The sequence below is a fragment of the Asparagus officinalis genome, chromosome 5, assembly GCF_001876935.1.
Source record: "Asparagus officinalis chromosome 5, Aspof.V1, whole genome shotgun sequence".
In the NCBI taxonomy this organism is placed as follows: Eukaryota; Viridiplantae; Streptophyta; class Magnoliopsida; order Asparagales; family Asparagaceae; genus Asparagus; species Asparagus officinalis.
In genome coordinates this window covers 73,389,987-73,406,379 of record NC_033798.1, presented here as the reverse complement: position 1 = coordinate 73,406,379, position 16,393 = coordinate 73,389,987, and the positions used below count along the sequence as shown (strand labels likewise).

Sequence of the window (16,393 nt, the reverse complement as noted above, 5' to 3'; positions counted from 1 at the left end):
GGAGTATTTTGGTCATTTGACCAAAAGTGAACTGTGTTAATTTTAGAGGGTTTCTGCCAAACGCAAAAAGAAGCAGCAGAACAAAGGGGAAAAAAAGTCTGAATGGGGGGTTTATAAGAAAACAGAGTATATATACAAATGCAAAAAAGAAGCAGCAGCAGCCAAAAGGGAAAAAAATCAGCATAATTGAATTTTAAAACATGGATATAAACGAAAAAGAAACTGATACAAAATACTGAAATGAGATATACGAAGCAAAGAAACTATGCTCACCTGTGCATGCATGGGTATAAAACTTGTAAGGAAATGACAATAAATTTTGAATTATTATGAAATTGACGAGCTTAAAAAGAGAAACCTGACAGCAGAAGTATATGCTCTAATGAGTAATCACCTTGCGAAACCGCATGATCTTCATAATGATACTATCGCAAGTAGCAAAGAAGCCACTAAGACACGAGCAAATAATATCACATGTCTTCACACTTGCCTACTATGATAGAGCCATTCATATTCACTATTATTTGCATATCTAAACAGGACCCTTTGCTCACTGAAGAAACCACTCCACCAAAAAAAAAAAGATAAAAGATAAATAAAATACGCAAATGGAGGGAGGAGGGAGGAAGGGGTTAGTTTATTAAGCGCCAACGAAGGCAATAAATGTCAATGCAAAGCCATGTCATCCTATAGGTCTCTTCCTAGAAAAATATGTCAAATGTCAATGCGAAACCCCATGATCTTCATAATGATACTATCACAAGTAGCCCCGAAAACACAAGCAAATGATCTCATATGTTTTCGCACTTGCCTATTAAGACAGAGCCATTCATATTTTTTGAAACCGCATCAAAATTTTAAAACCGCATCAAGAAAAAGACAAATAAAATACATCAATGGAGAGAGGAGGGAGGAGGACGCTAGTTCATTAAGAGCCAGCAAGCTAATAAAGCAATAAATGTCAATGAAAAGACATATCATCCTATGTGTCTCTTCCTAGAAAGACATGTCAACATGGGAGCTATGGAGAAGAACAGAGCTCCTACCTGCACAGCTAAGTAGGGACGAAGAAAACAAATAAATACACAATGTGCATGCTCTCCCCTATGCCATCACATGCTTAAGAAGACTAGAACTAGCAACCTCTCATGATTGCATGACTTGATCAGTGCTTATTGTTTGTTTTACATGACACAAAGTGTGAAGAAAAGATCATGGAGGGTGCATAATTTTGAAAGTGATGTTTTCTGACAGATGCAATATATCAAAGCAGACAGTATTATCCAGCTGCGAAAAATGAAGACTTAGCACTGATAATGTAGAATTCATGACAGCTAATGTAAAAGAAATGTGTGATGCCATATGTTCAGCATTTACCATTTTACCAAAGTACCAATAACTCAGTACTTGACAATTTGCCACAAGGATAAACAGGCAAAAAACAACAAACTTTATCTTAATGACCAGTCTAACTTCAACTTGGCTTCAATTATCAAATTGAGCGTTCTGCCTGTGGACAATTACCTGTGTAGAGTATATAGATTGTGAACTGATCTGTCGGCATCTGGAGATAGGTATTTGCAATTGTCTCTGTCAAGGTCAAGTTGTAATGGAAACTCGTAACGATCATTTATCTGCAACAAGATATGGACATATATGTACATGTACATCAAAAAGTTCAACTTTAGATCAAGAAAGAAAGAGATAGATGTTTGTTGGCAATCTAAGCATCCAAATTAATGCAGTCTAAACAAACAGATTAAGATTCCTTTGACGCATTCAAATCTTAAAGGGATGCAAATAGAAATCAGGATGAACGCGACCATCCAGTAAATTAACAAAATGCTTAGTCTAAAGGCATTTTTATAACTTTTATTAGGCCGTAAATGGTCAAGCCTTATTGAGATGAAAAAAATGATGACTCCCCAAAGTTAAATAGGCATCTAAGCATGTAACTTCAGGGAGTCAAGACAAAAACTACCAAAGAAACAATACCATGATTTGAATCGTTTAATTTCAGCAAAATGATGCAATAGTTATCAAGATGAGCAAGGTAATTAATTACAAGGGAGAAAATATTTACCTAGATAAAGATAATATGAACCAGTTGTCAATTACAAAAACATAGGACAGGGAATTGATGAAGAAATATCAATGTATTCTAATCTCAAAGAAATAATTAAAACCTCCGAATTTCATCTGTTACACATTTAACAACTTAAGCAAATGCATTGCACCCTTCCCTGTGCCTAATTGATTCTCTAAATTCATCACCAACTGGTGCATATTTCCAATGCACCTACAGGAATGACTGATATTTGTGGAGTCATAATTCCCCACTAAGCTTTTAATATGTTGGATCATCACTCGATGTGAAACCTCCTTTATTATATAAGAGTTGTCTCAATGACTATTTCAAAAAAAAAAAAATTTAGAGAGACCGCTACATATTAAGCTACAGTAGCAACTCTCTATGCATCACAATGCTGGAAAAAGTAAATAACTCAAATTTCAAATAGTAGACAGTAGAGTATATGCTCCACTAAAATGGTTTTTGTTCGATATAATTAAGGAAATGAGTAATATCAAACAATATATGCTAGGAATATGTACTAGAGATATGATTACTGAGAGATATTAGGAATGCGATTACGAGAATAATTATAACTTGGCAATCAAACTTGGTCCCTCATAGACAAACAAGCACAAAATCGTTGCTATCGTCTCCCTATATAAAGGGGAGCAGTCGTAACATTTGGTCAATGAATGAGAATCTACAATATTTCTTTGTGTAACATGGTACCAGAGCATGGTTACCAAAATAAAACTTTAAAAACATTTTTCCTCAAACCCTAGCCCTTCAACCCCTAAGTTGTCATCTCCCCACAAATACCACGCTTGCCGCTCGCGCTCCAATAAAGACCGTTGGGTATTGGCGGTTCAAGGCTAGTGCAGTGGTATTATGGCATTCAATGGGTTGTTGGCCAACCAATGTCGGGTCTCAAGCCGTTGTCATCGAGCCATCTAGTCTCTCTTGCTACAGAGACGAATTGGGTATGATTCTATGGTTGTCTTTGTTTTAATAGATTATTTTTGGAGTTAGTGTTAGTTGTTTTGATTGGCATTGTTGATGTTAGATGTGGTGTTGGAGTTTGGAATTGTTTTCTGGTAGTTGTTTTGGTTGTTTGAGGGCAGTAGAGTGGTGCTAAGAGTTTTGTTTGATATGTAAGTTAGGTAGACCGTTTGTTTTTCAGCTAGAAGGTAGTGAGATGTTGATCGCTATGACAACTGGTAATGAAGTTACTCATATATTTGTTCTGAAATGCTTGGCTGGGAAGATTTGTGATAGGAAATTGTCCATTAGTAATTACTTGCAGTGGAAGAGACTAATTCTGATTTATTTGGAAGGGTGAGTGAAAGACAACTTGACAGGAAAATCTCCCGATGAAGGAAAAGGGTGTAATCTCTTGAGTCAGCTATTGAATGTCAGGGAGAAGGAAATAGAAGATATGGTCCTTAATAGTATGATCGTGAAGGAACTGTGGGGTACTGTTGGGGTCGACTTACTCTGAAACGAGTACTTCGGCACAGGCCTACTCTGTTTTCCAAGAGTTTTCAAGAAGTCAGTTGGGAAACAAGAATTTGAATGAATATTATGCAGGGTTTAACAAACTCCAAGACAAACTTCGGGAGATCTTCCCAATTCTATCTAATCTGTAGAAGATGAGACAATAGGAGCAGCTGGAGATTGTAACCTTTCTCGGAGGGTTACCAAAGAAGTATAAGACGGCACGCCCACATGAGATTGCTCTTGCAGGTATAGGTTTACTTTCTAGACTTACCACTTGCTATGCGATATTTTTTCCAAATCCTCTCAGAAGGAGGTAGAGGAGAAAACCGCATTGAGTGCACAACAGAGAGACAATAATTAGAGGTTTTCCTCATTGAGTGCACAACAGAGAGACAATACTTAAGAGGTTTTTCAATATTAGTCCCTTAAATCTTTTATATTCTGAACATAGTCCCTTGAATCATGGAAATTGCTATTTGGTTCCTGAAATCATAAGTTATTGTCATATTAGTCCCAAAAATCATTGAAATTGCTATTAGGGCCCCTAAAACTTAACTTATCTTCAGATTAGTCTGAGTATAAGATGGCACGACTGTTGGTCAAATAAGGTAGCAGCTGGCAGCAGCTCTTGTTTACAGTGAAGAAAAGGTGCTGGTGGTTGAAGAGCTGTCAAAAATGGAAGCAGGCACATAGAAGCTAGTGGCCGAACTTGTTGACAACGAAGAGAGAAAGGGAGGGATTGAAGCCTATAAAGCCCCCTCCCCTCTCTTCCTCGAAAATCATTTTGAATCAGAACATCCATCAGAAGCTTGAGAAAATAAAAGTGATTAAGAGAGTGATTAGGGTTTCTTAATTGGGCGATTTTGTGAGAGAGAGGACAGAAGAGGTAAAATCAAGGGTGATTTGTTTGTGAGATTATTGAGTGATTGTAATCTCTATTTGTACTCTCTTTCTCTATTAGTGAGATCTATCACCTCCTTGCCCCGTGGACGTAGGCATATAACCGAACCACATAAATTTAGTGTCTTGCCTGTTGTGGTACTTATTTTGATATCGTTTGTGATTTTTCGGTTCCGCTGCTCACAACAAGTGGTATCAGAGCTCCAGGTTAGCTTGGGATTCGATTTGGAGGATTGAAGGAGAAAGCTAGGGTTTTTACAAGGGATTTCATCTTCTGAGGAGTGGTGGAGAAATCAATTGGAGGATTCGATGCGGATTCTCATTTGGAGGTACAAACCCTAATTTTTCTCTTTTTCAATTTAAGTTGTAGTTGTGTAATTTGGAGATTAGATTGAAAATGACCGAAGCAATTACATCTGGATCGTCCTTGACTAAGGCGATACAAGGGTTGAGCATTAACAATACAAAAATTGATGTTCAAAAATTTGATGGCAAGATACATTTTGGTTTGTGGAGGTGTCAAGTGATGGATGCATTAGATACCCAAAATTTGGAGGAGACTTTTGAATTACAAGAGAAACCCGATGATATGGATGATAAGATTTGGAAGAAAATAAATAGTAGAGCATGTGGGATTATTAGATCAAGTTTGACGCCGGATTTGATAATTGATGTAATGAATGAAACATCGGTGAAACGGTTGTGGGAAACACTCAACGATAAGTATTTGACGAAGAGAATTGAGAATAGGCTTCATTTAAAAAAGAGGTTTTACCAATTCAAAATGAAGAGGGGAGTTTCCATTAGAGAACATGTTAATAATTTCACAAAATTGCTATTGAATATGGCCAGTATGGATATTATGGTAGATGATGAAGATAAGGCGATGTTGTTATTATGTTCATTGCCAGAGGATGATTATGATACATTTATCCTTACAATAATTAATGGTAGAACCACTGTCAGTTATCAGGAGATGACCTCAGCATTGATTAATTATGAGTTGAGGAAAAATGATAGTGAACCCTCTGAAAAGGCATCGGGAGATGCATTGGCAGTGAGAGGCCGTAGTCCAAACCGTTGTTAGTTTAATCGCTCAAAGTCGAAGCATAGAAATGGCCATAATAGCGTTGGTAGGAATCAATGTGCTTTCTGCAAAGAAGATGGACATTGGAAGAATTAATGTCCAAAGTTGAAGGATAGAGCCGGGAAAAATAAATAAAAAGGTATACAAGCTTCAGAGGTGAATGATACCAAAACTAGTGGCGACAATTCAGATTCGGATTCTTCGGGTTACTCATGTCTTGCATTACCGTCAGTGTGTTATGCCGACTCTACAAAGTGGATGATGGATTCGGGTGCTACATACCATATTTGCCCTAGAAAAGATTGGTTCTCTAGTTTTGAGGAGTTAGAAAGAAGGGATATCGTGCTCATGGGTAATGATCACGTATGTCCTATTAGTGGTATTAAAACAGTTTGTATCAGGATGTGTGACGGGGTGACTAGGGAGCTGAAGGAAGTGAGATACGTTCCGCAGTTGATGCAAAATATTATCTCATTTAGAACTTTGGAGGTAGCAGGCTATAGGATGATCTTGGAGAATGCAACTCTAAAGGTCATAAAGAGGTCCATGGTGGTGACGATAGATGTCATGAAAAAATAATATTTACTACTTGAAGGGCAAGACAGTAACAAGGGGTCTGACAGCTTCGATTACCACAGAGGGGGATACTATCAGCTTATGGTACATGAAATTAGGACACACTGGTGATAAGTCCCTGTACGTATTAGCAAAATAAGGACTGCTGAAAGGTGCAAAGACCTGTAAGATGGAGTTGTGTGAACATTGCATACTTGGGAAGAATACGAAGGTAAAATTCAGCATCGCAATTCATATCATCCAAGGTATTTTAGATTACGTTCGTACAAATGTTTGTGGTCCCTCCTAGAACACATCTCTTGGTGAGACCAATTATTTTATCACTTTCATTGATTATTCCAGGAGAAATTGAGTATATATCATGAAGCATAAATATAAGATCCTAGATATATTTGTGGAGTAGAAGAAGAAAGTGAAGCTATAGACAGGTAGAAAGGTGAAGGTACTCCTTTCGGATAATGATGGTGAGTACAAGAGTGCTCCGTTCCTATAATTTTACTGGGATCACGGTATTAGGTAATATTAGGGAGACACTGCAACAAAACGGGATGGTCAAGAGATTGAACCATACCTTATTAGAGAAGGTGCGATGTATGTTCTCATAGAGTGGATTGGCTAGATCCTTTTGGATTGAGACATTGGTTTATGCGAGCCATCTCGTGAATAGGTTTTCGTGCATTGTGATATATAGGAAGACTCCTATGGAGGTATGATCTGGTTCTGTAGCTAGTGATTATGTTTTAATTAGGATTTTAGGTGTCCAACTTACTATCATGTGAATGATGAGAAATTAAATCTGAGGGCGAGGAAAGCAGTCTTTATGGGCTTTAGAGATAGAGTCAAGCTTCAAGTTGTGCGATCCACAAGACAAAAAGATGATTATTAGCAGAGCTGTCACTTTTGATGAGGCGTACATGATGAGGCCTTAAGTCCCTTAGCAAGTGGAGGAAGGTCAGACTAGCGGGATATCGCAGGAAGTGGAGGATGATGTGACTCCACACACTTCAGATGACATTGTATCCATTGAGGCTCCTACAGATATAACACTGGGAGGAGACGTGATGATAGATAGTAGTATTAGTCGACTAGTCGGGTTGTTTCTAGTTTTCTTATGGGTTTCGGGTCGGATTCGTTTTGTTTCAAACCTAGTTGTATATATGCATATATATACTCGTTTTTAAAGCTCTTTTTACCCTCTTTCATGTGAGATTAACACCAGCCACCTTCCTCCTCAAACCCTAACCATAAAGTGTGAGCTTTGCGAGAGATCTCGAGGCGTTTGTCGAGAGAAAGGCGAGGCTTTGCGGTTTCTGACGAAAAAGGGATCTTGCATGCGTGTTCAGGAGTTCAACACAGCGTTTGAGGTAAGATCATCTTCATCCAAACATGTTTCTATAATTAGTTAAAGTTTTGAAGATGTATTATTGATGTTTTCATGGTTAAGTGTAACCTAATGTGATAAAAATCAGAATTTTGATGATAAATCTTAACCCTATGCTAGATCTGAAGTTAAATCTTTGTTGTTGATGATAGAAACATGATCGTGATCATTAGGGTTGATGTTAATTTCGTTTTTAACTTGTTAATTATGTTTAACTCATGAGTAAGCCCAAATTAGTTGTTTAATTGAGTTTTCTTATAAGCTAATCATGCTAAAACCCTAGGTTTGTAATACCTAAGTTATATAAACATGTATAAACAAAGTTTCACTTCTGTTCATTAGTAGTTTTCATCAAGTGTTGATAATTATGTTGTTTAATTAAGAGCTAATTGAGGAAATTGATTAATTAGAATGTTTATTCCTAATTAGAACAAGTTAATAGATTTGTTTCATATTCAGGATGATTTCTATTGAATATTACATGTTTTCATTTGTACTAAATCTCATAATAAGTATATGATGAATGATAAGCTCTGTTCGTACATGAAAGAATGCATGTTTTGATAGGGTAGTCGACTACTAAGTTTAGTAGTCGGCGACTCATGTTCAGTTTGGATTTCCAGAAACTAAAATATTACAGAGTAGTCAACTAATGTGCTTAGTAGTCGTCTATTAATCCTGATACATGTCTCACAGAGTCTGGATGGACTCAGTGTAGTCGACTACTAAGCTTAGTAGTTAACTACTAAGACTTTTCCTGAATATAGTGTTGTCCTGTTTTGAGATGCGATCGCGGAGTTCGAGTCGCACGATAGTACACGTATAGATATGAATATACATGAATAGTATCGTAGTACACACATGAGTATCCCAAATGAGATTTTGACAAGGGTTGAACTAATTACACTTGAGTTAGAGATCGTTTATACACATATTGGATATCGTTGATGAGCACAGCTCAGTACTATATGAGATAATGCATCGATATACCAGATATACATAGTTTATACACGATATAGATATCATTGATGAGCTCAGTTCAGTATTACGTGTGGTGGTGCATCGATATTCTATTTGTACAGGCTATTGAGTCGGGTTTGGATGCTTTGTCTAGCAGTCCGTTTGTACGGAGGTACGATGAGGCTTGTGAGCCGTCTCTTAGAATACCTGTATGATATGTCGTCTCGCACTCATGTTACACACTGAGATCACAATGAGACTAATGAGCTATGTACACTGTTAGGATACCTACAGGGTAGTCCGTTGCGCACGATAATACGATAAATTAAAAATTTGTAAAGAGTTGCAATATGATAATTATGTGATAGCCTGAGTTTGATGGATGCCAAAAGTGAATTCAACTCATTGTTAAGATATTTGATGACTGAGATACCTTGTTGCGCGAGTACAAAAGATACATATATTGATGGTTATTTTAATGCTTTATCTTTCCATATATGTTTCCTTTCATTCTTAATTCGTGATTAATATTTAGTTATCAACAATTTGAGACATATGGTATATACATGAGGGTTTTCTTATTTGGATTATTTTACTTAACGTACTACGTCTCGTGTTGTAGATTTCTAAGTATTAATACTATTAGATACGTGAAAAATGATCTGGGTAGACTATGCTTTATAGATAGAGCATTCACTACATCTAGTAGCCCTTTCCCTGGGGACGGATGGAGGTGATTTTGCTATAACGCTCTAACACTCTTGTTCTTTTTATTTTAAATTTCTTTTCAGGTAGGTCAGAGTTCCGAAGAGTTGCAGGATGACGGTGTTCTTGCATAGTCGCCGTCGCATGATTTATTAGTAGAGACTCTACTGTAGACTTATTTTCACTATTCAGACATTAGAGTTTTGTACTCATAGTGTAAATGCAGTTTGCCTTAGTTTATTATCAGTTGACTCTTCTTGAGATACTTTTCATTTATTTTCGAATATTTGATGTATTTCAGATTGTTCACTTGAGACATGATTTTATATATAAGATATATCTTTCTACATCATGTCTATAGTACTTATTTCTCTTATTTTGTCTGTTCTATACCTTCACCTAAGAGGTTCCGCTCAGTTCGAGAGGTAGCTAATGCAGCCATTTCACAGGAGATAGAGACTGTGATATTTCAAAAGAATAGAGAAGGTCGCTCTAAACCAGGGCAGCAGAGTGATAAGGGTAAGGGTAAGAAATGTCCCGCCTTCTAACTTTGGCGAAGTTATCTTCTAGCTTCGCTGAGAAGCAATGTCCCTCATGATGGGACTCGCGAGGAGAGTTGACTCGTTGAGAGGAGTGACGACTTAAGGATTGTTGGCTGAATGGAGTCGGGTGACAACTCGTCCCACCTTTCGAGTCGACATGAAGGAGTATCGACTCGACTGGGTCGACTAGGCTTTTGACGAGTTACATGCTGTGAGAGGGCCGACTGATACCGCCTTTCGTGTCGACATTGATGAATGTCGACTCGTCTGGTCGGCTGAGTCGGACTGCTAGCTGATCTCTGGCTATAGCTCCTGTCGGTCGAGATGTCGACTCGTCTGGGAGGTCAGGATGTCTCGTGGCGATTAGCACTGCTTCTCGTGTCGACACTGGGGTGTTGGCTTGCCTGGCTGGATGGAGATGACGACTCATCAGATTATATATTTAGAAATAGTTGTACCCTATAACACTCATCTTCTCCATAGCCGATGAAAGAGAGCTTCTTTAACTTTGGATCAAGCTTTGAGCGGTCTGCTGAAATGGTCATGACATAGGCATCATAACCAAATACTCGTAAGTATTCTAGCTTTAGCTTCTTTTCGGTCCAAACCTCCTCAGGTATCCCATAACTGAGAACCACGGATAGCCCGCAGTTGATTAACTATGCAGCAGTATTGACAGCTTCGACCCAAAAATGCTTGGGCAATCCGGAGTGGATTCTCATACTTTTGGCGTGCTCCAAGATAGTGCGATTCATATGCTCCGCCACTCCATTGTGCTGAGGTGTGCCTGAAATGATCTTTAGTCTCCTAATCTCATAGGACGAGCAGAAGTTCTCGAACTCCTGACTGCAATACTTACCTTTATTATCAGACTTTAGGCACTTCAGCTTATTGTCTGTTTCATTCTCCACACATGCAAGCCACTTCTTGAAAATAATAAAAACATCTGACTTGTGCTTCAAGAACACCCATAGTTTTCTAGTAGAATCATCAATAAAAGTAACAAAGTAAAGAGAGTGGTCAACAGATTAAACTTGCGCAGGTCCCACATGTCGGTGTGCACCAACTCTAATTTTTGCAGTTTTGGAGTCGGTCCGGTCTTGTTGAAGCTTACATTCTTCTGTTTACCTAGGATGCAGTCCTCACAGAAAGTCAGATTGATCTTTCTCAAACCCGGAAGCCTCTCTCCCGCAGTCATAATCTGCATCTCCTTCTCGCTCATGTGGCCAAGTCGTCGATGCTAAGTCATGCAGTCGATGGATGATGATGATGCTTGTCCTGCGGCAAGAAAGTGGTCGATCTTCCCGTTAGCGATGTAGAGAGACCCCTCGTGTTTGCCTTGTGCTACTACCAGAGTATCCTTGGATACCTTCCAGCTTCTCTGTTCGAAGGATACTATGTAACCGGAGTCAATCAGTTGCCCGACTGATATAAGATTTCGCTTGAGATCTGATACATGATGAACGTCGTTCAGCATTAAGGTGGTCCCGTCTTCCATCTTAATGGTACAACTTTCCTTCCTGGGAACCTTGCAAGGTTGATCGTCGTCAAGATAGACTGTCCCCAAGTCCTTCACGAACAATGAAAGCAACTTTTGTTGTGAGGTTGTATGGGAAAATGCGCCAGAGTCGATGACACACGCATCGTTTTTGTCTTCTAAGGATAAGAGAAGCGCATCCGAATCCGTCTCATGCATGAGATTGGCTGCACCGTCAGCCCGATCATCCCCTACTAATGCTGGAACAAAAACTTTGTAGTCCCATGTAAAGTAACCCTTTTTTCGTATCTAAAGCATTTTCCTTCACCGTAACCATTCGGGTTTAGCCCTTTAGACCTCCCTCTAGATTTTGATTGGCCTCGTTGTCCCCTACCCTTCTTCTGCGCACGCCCTCGTGCCTTGACATGCAGAGCACTCCCATTGCTAGAGGTCTTAGCTCTGAGACTTTGCTGTGAGATTTTTCATTCAGAATTGCCCAAATCACTGTGTCGAGCTTCATCTTATTATTGCCATTGGCGTTGCTCACCGCCATCACTATATTCTCCCATAAATCTGGTAGACAATAAAATAGTAGAAGAGCTTAGATCTCATTGTCGAACTTGAGATATATTATAGCAAGCTGTTGCACCACAGCCTGAAATTTGTTCAAGAAGCCCGCCACGCGAGCTCCTTACTACATCTTTAGATTGAACAACTTCTTCATCAGATACACCTTATTTAAAACAGACGGTTTCTCATACAGCGCCTCTAAGGCTTCCATCAACTCCTTGGTGGTGATCGCATACGAGACGTTATAAGTCACATGCTGGTGAAGGTTGAGCCTGATGGTGGCAAGTGCTTTACGATCAAGCACCTTCCACTTATCATCGTTCATTTTCTCAGGTTTTACTGCCTCTCCTTGGAGGTGTAGGAAGAGATCCTTCTGGTACAAATAGCTTTTTATTTGTATTCTCTAATACCTAAAATTTTGGCCGCCGAATTTCTCAATTCGAAGCCTATTATCTTTAACTGTAGATCTCATGGCGAAAGATTACGTATTTCCTAAACCGTATTTGTGAATAGTAATAGTACTTATAAATAGTATCGTACTAGTGAATAGTATCAACTCATGAATAGTGTACAATGCCTTAAAAGAGTAAACAATAATCTAACATATTTTCTGATGTGGATGATCTACTTTTAGTGGCAGTCACAGAATATATGATAAGCAGATATATATACTCTAAGTCAGGCTCTGATACTAGTTGTTAGGATACACACCAACAAAAACGCCTCTAACGAAGACGCAATACATAAAATAAAGGCACAAAATCAATCACAGTACTCACAGATAAACGTGGTTCACTCCTTCGGAGCTATTCTGCGATGCAACAACGACACCCAATTCTTTTATATCCCAAAAAATTAATCAAAGAGAACACCCTCTCTTGATCAAGATACACTCCAAAAATTCTCACAAATTCTCTCTATGTTTTCTCTCATACTCTTTTATAAGAGGAGTTGTTTCTGGAATAAATTTTCTTAAAGAGTTTAGGTCCTATTTATAGTATTTGAGAAATACTATGTACTAATAAAATATTATTAGTAGGACCCGTCACTAATAATACTTTATTGGTGAGACCCACCACCCTTTTAGTTTCTTAATAAAACCGGCACCGAATTCTTCCTTTGTCTAAAAGAGTGGGCTGCTGACAAAAAAGGTGAACGGCTAACAAAATGTACAATACTATTCCAAATGAAAGGCATGATTCTCTATGTCGATGCTTCTACTACATCAAGTATGGGAAATAGAGTTTCAACTGTTCCTAAATAGTTTTGTTCGATGGACCCTGTTAAAAACACTTAGGTAATGTCATTGCCATGGATGTAGTAGGTTCTATCAACAATTCAGCGATCTTCAGTTCTGGCTGCAGTTTCTCTGGAAGGTCACAATACTAAAGAAAGTCTCATAACAGCTTTTAGATGTAGAAAATATACGGATGCAACTTGCCCAAAATGGTAAACCCTCTTGTGTCTGTGAGAGAGGTCTAAGTTTCAAAATCCTGATTATGAAAAAAATGAACAAAAAAAGCAGGATGAGAATGACATAAATTCACTCTAAATGCCCATTTGTATGACTATAAATACATGGAAAGACTAGACTGAAATCTAAAACTAAAAAGATTACGTTAGATGTGTGTTGTGGATCCCTCCTTGTTTAGAGAGTTCTGCCACAACAATTGCATGCGACGGTGCAGACCATGTGAAAGAAATGGAGATAAAATTTTATCAAAGATGTAGAACTATAGCTTTAGAACAGCCCGACTAGTTTTAAGGGCTATGTTGGTTTCTCATTTAAAGCTAGAGACTATAAAAGGCCAAGTACTTCATTTGTTGATGGCAGACCAAGCAAGAGAGAACAAGCAGAACAACAACTCAACTCACATAGAACTTGAGTGATAGAAAGAGAGAAAAAAAGAAAGTTGTTTGTGTTCCTTCTCCAGTGTATAAGAAATCCTCTTTTCTTCCCTGCTTGTTGCTAATGTACCACTAGCCAAGTGTCTAGAGAGGAAATTTGTGTAGCCATTATTTTTCATAGCGGAAGATTTTTCTATACTAGGCCCCGTAATTTTTACCTTCAGTTGAAGAGTTTTTCATGTTAAAAATATTGGTGTCTTGCTAATCATCTCGTGTGGTTACTTTACTATTATTTGCCTTATTAATCTATTTATCTATAGGTGAAAGAGAAAAGATTATTCAATTATCCTCGTATTTACCAACAACTGATACCAGAGTGTGGTAGATTTATTCCCTCTATGTAGATAAAATGGAGAGTACTAGTGCCAATAATACCATGATCATGCTTAATAATTTCAATTGGTTAATCTAGAAGTCCAAGATGGATGATATCATTTTTTTAAGTATTTGTATGATCTGATCGAAGGCAAGGCAAAACCGACAAGTAAGCTGGTGCAGACCGAAAGAAAGAAAAAAGAGAGGCAACTGGAATTATTAAATAATGGGTAGATGATAGCGTATTTCATCATATTTCTAATGAAACTAATGCCTACTCATTATGGAAAAAGTCTGAGTCTTTAATTCAGCCAAAGATAGCTATGAACAAGGCGTTCCTGATCAAAAGCCTTGCAAATCTGAAAGTATGAAGAAGGTAGCCCAATTGCAAAGCACCCAAACAAGTTCCAAAGCATCATGAACCAATTATCAACAATAAAAGTTACTTTTGACAAGGAAGTACAAGCCTTGCAATTGTTGTGATCAGTGTCGGACATCGCTACAATACCTTTATGGCAAGCATAAGCAATTTTGTTCTGAATGGCGTCATTTGATGAGTGTTGTTAGTGCAAGCTTGCTCAATAAAGAAACTAGAAGGAAGGTGTCAGGCTCGGAACATGCACAAGCCCTCATTATGGAAGATAGATGAAGAGGCAGGAGTAAAGTGCCACTGACTTTCTGCGAGAACTCTAGAAAGATATCAAAATCCAGAGGACCTGTGATGAAGTGCTATTACTATCACAAGGAAGGATACATCAAAAGAAACTGCAAGTAGTTGAAGGAGCAGAAGGGAGACAACCATCAGAAGAACGATGATGACAACACAATCGCCAGTGTAGATGGCGAAGTGGCTCTTCTCACTATTAGAGAAGAATGCTTTCACATTTGAGATGATGACACTGACTAGGTAGCTTCATACCATGCAACACCCAACAAGATGGATAACACTAGTCAAACAAGATTATCGAGATTGTGATATTTGTGTGTAGGCTGATGTTGGATGCATGATGACTTTGAAGGATGTGCAACACATTCTTGATTTGTGTCTCAATCTCATATCTGGATGTGCTTTGAACCAACTCGGCTACAAACACTACTTTGGCTAAGATGGAAATCCACCAAAGGATCTCTTATAGTTATCTAAGGGAAAGTATATGGCAAACTATATAGAACTTAACCGAAAATGTGCGGTGATAGCCTGAACATGATGGAGGACAACTCTTCTCCAAATCTCTAGCACAATAGGCTAGGTCACATGAGCGAGAAGGGCTTAAAATTTTTGGCAAGGAAGTGATTGATTTCCTTGGCCGAAGGTATTGCTCTATATCTATGTGATAAATGTTTATTTGTCAAACAACATTGAGTTTCATTCAGCAAATCTTTCTGTAGAATAGTTTTAATATATTAGATTTGGTTTACTCTGACATTTATAATCCCATCGAAGAAAAGTCTCTCAATGGCAATAAGTATTTTATCATATTTATTGATGATGTATTATGGGTGTATAACCTAAAAATGAAAGACCGGTTGTTCGAGTGTTTTTAGAAATTTCATGCCATGAAACTTTTGAAGTGGGTCCGCACAGACAATGGAGGCAAGTACACATCTAAGGATTTCAAAGGCTACTCCTCAAGACATAGTTTATTGCATGAAAAGATGTTACTAGTTACTCCACAAGGTAATGGCATAGCAGAGAGAATGAATTGCATCGAAGAGAAGTCTCTTAGTAATAAGAAGTATCTTGTCACTTTTATTGACGATGCCTCCAGAAAATTATGGGTGTGTTAACCTGAAAATAAAAGACCAAGTGTTCGAGTGTTTTCAAAAATTTCATGCCATGGTAGAGAGAGATCGGGAAGCTTTTGAATTGTGTCCACACAAACAATGGAGGCGAGTACACGTCCAAGAAATTCAAAGGTTATTGCTCAAGATAAGGTATATTGAAGATGATATCACGTACTTTGCAACACAATGACATAGCAGAGAGGATGAATCACACCATCATGCAGAGTCTGAAGCATGCTGAAGACGGTAAAACTTCCCAAGACATTCTGGGGAGAAGCAGTTTGCACTGCTTGATACTTGATCAGTCGATCTTCATCAGCTCCATTATCATTCGATATTCCGAAGAGAGTATGGATAAAGAAAAATGCGTTTTATTCTCATCTAAAGGTGCTTGGGGAAGGCATTTGCACATATTTCAAAGGAGCAAAGAACGAAGCTTGATGATAAGACGATTCCGTGCATCTTCATCGGCTATAGAGATGAAGAATTTGGATACAAGCTATAGGATCATCTAAGAAGAGAGTTATCAGAAGCAGATGTGTGGTCTTTCATGAAGGCCAAACCATTAACAAGAAGTCAAATGTTGAGGCTGATGGAGATTTTAAACCCATGTCGA

General features: G+C 38.3%; 1 pseudogene; it reads right to left on the bottom strand.

The window, feature by feature from the left end:
- Positions 1 to 16,393, bottom strand: part of LOC109843894 — a 67,632-nt pseudogene that overhangs the window by 37,488 nt on the left and 13,751 nt on the right.